This window comes from Staurois parvus, unplaced genomic scaffold, assembly GCF_062004578.1.
Source record: "Staurois parvus isolate SC_StPar_1 unplaced genomic scaffold, SC_StPar_1.0 ptg001793l, whole genome shotgun sequence".
NCBI classification, from domain to species: Eukaryota; Metazoa; Chordata; class Amphibia; order Anura; family Ranidae; genus Staurois; species Staurois parvus.
Genome location: NW_028319589.1, coordinates 147,320 through 149,670, shown reverse-complemented (window position 1 = coordinate 149,670; position 2,351 = coordinate 147,320). Strand labels below are relative to the sequence as shown.

At 46.4% G+C, this 2,351-nt stretch overlaps 1 pseudogene; it reads left to right on the top strand.

Annotated features, from left to right (window-relative positions):
- The first annotated feature begins 292 nt into the window (after nt 1-292).
- LOC149434258 (C3a anaphylatoxin chemotactic receptor pseudogene) lies at nt 293-1,282 on the top strand (annotated as a pseudogene).
- The last annotated feature ends 1,069 nt before the right edge of the window (nt 1,283-2,351 follow it).

Genomic DNA, 2,351 nt, shown 5'->3' with positions numbered 1-2,351 from the left:
TGGCCATATTAGATTAATGCTGTCACCAGAATTCAGGGTGAGGAATTCCACGGCTGCAGATGATTGGGCCTCCTGTCATGTGACAGTCTCCCACGAGTCCAGTTTGGGAATTCAGTTTGGCTAGAACCTATGGGAGACAAGCACCATGGGAGACAGTCTCCCATGGGTCCAGATTGAACTTTATCTCATCATTAGTGACAGAACTCCATCATGTCCAGTAACCACCTTATACTTTATGTTACATTTCATAACATCTGATCGAACAATAGTCACAAAGATGCAGTAACTGTTGATGTCTTTACAGGAAAACAAGATGTCCAATGTCACTGATGAGACGGGACCAGTCATGTTTTACAACCACAAGCAGTTGTTCTCCATCCTGCTTTTATCTTTCACAACCCTCGTGGGTGTCCCCGGAAATGCTCTGGTGCTTTGGGTTACTGGAGTGAAGATGAAGTGGACCATGACTACCATTTGGTTTTGGAACCTTGCTGTGGCCGATATTATGTGCTGCTTGTGTCTCCCGTTCAGTGTAGTGCAGTTCTTCTACACAGACTGGCTGTACGGTCCCGTGCTCTGCAAGATGTTAAACTTCATCCTTCCTTTTAACATGTTCGCCAGCGTCTTCACTTTAGTTGCTATCAGCGTTGACCGTTGCATCCTGGTTGTTCAACCCATTTGGGCCAGAAATCACCGAGGAGTACAAGTGGCGTGGATGACCTGCTTGACCATTTGGACATTATCCTTCATTATGTGTCTACCTAACGCCCTGTACCAAACATTATCCACTTCTCATAACAGAACCTTATGCTATTCTGAAGAGCACTCAATAGAGGTGACTATATACATCAATATGGTTTTTGGTTTTCTGCTTCCATTTCTAATCATCTTCGCCTGTTACATTTCTGTGGCTTTTATATTAGACAATAGAACATTTTCAGCAGTTGGTAATAAAATCATCAAGGTGTCTTTAGGTATCATAGTGGCATTTTTCATCACCTGGGCCCCCTACCACATCATGGGTATAGTCCTGCTGTACATTGGAAATGACGTAGTGGACATCCTGGACATACTCTCGCATTCTCTGGCCATGTTCAATAGTTGCATCAACCCAATACTCTACGTCTTCATGGGGAAGGATATGAAGGATAGAGTGAGGCAGTCTATTGCAGAGCTCATGCAAAACACGCTTAGTGAAAGCTTAACAAAAACACCAAATCGCACATGATGACTGAAAATGTCCTTCTACAGTGAAGATCTCTGTGTACAATGATGGATTACACCAAAGGACTATTGCCGAGACAATTAAAGAAAAACCTCTGCTTGAATGTTCAGATGGATCTGTAGCAGGGACGGACTGACAACTCATGGGGCCCCCGGGCAATAGGGGATCATGGGGCCCCTGTGTCCTTGCCCAAACTCAAAATAGCCTATGAAAAAGGTACCAGGGGCATTTCATGGGGCCCCCTACTGACCCTGGGCCCTCGGGCAGTGCCCGAGTTTCCAAATGGTCAGCCCGCCCCTGATCTGTAGCCTTTTTTTGTTGTATTAGCGATTGTGATCAACTGTGGGACAGGGGCAGACTGACCATTTGGAACTCGGGCACTGCCTAAAGGCCCGGGGTCAGTAGGGGGCCCCATGAGATGCCCCTGGTACCTTTTTCATAGGCTTTTTTGAGTTTGGGCAAGGACACAGGGGCCCCATGATCCCCTATTGCCCGGGGGCCCCATGAGTTGTCAGTCCACCCCTGCTGTGGGATATCTTATCAGTGAATGCTGGGGTGGCCATATGTGGGCAGATGTCTTGTACAAGTCACATGCCATTGACTGTTCTGTGGTTTGGCCAACTGGGCCAATGGGTGTTAGCAGCACATGCGTAAGGTCTAGGCTGCCCAACCTTCCTGCAAAGTCACCCTGACATAGCCAGTGTTTATGAAAACCCTGGTCTTCCGGGACAACTCTCTCCAATGTTTGGCCTTTTCCTCACCCTACCGAAATAGAAAAGGCTCACCTCCATTGCTCAAGGAGCTAGAAGAGAAAGCAAAGTCTTCAATTGTTTGGTCTTCAAATTATCCTTAGCCAATGGGAAATGATTACAGGCATGTAGGCACTTCTTGAATTTGACAAACCTACCCCAGATTTGCCCTCTAGGGGGAAGAATCATATGGTCAGGTTGAGTTACCCTGGTTGACTGTTTCCTTCATAAGCCTTAAAAATGTTTCGGCAAACATACATGTACAAACAATGAAAGAGTATGAAAGTATACACTCACCGGGCACTTTATTAGGTACACCTTGCTAGTGCCAAGAAAACACCCCCCACACCATTACACCACCATCCTGAACCGTTGAT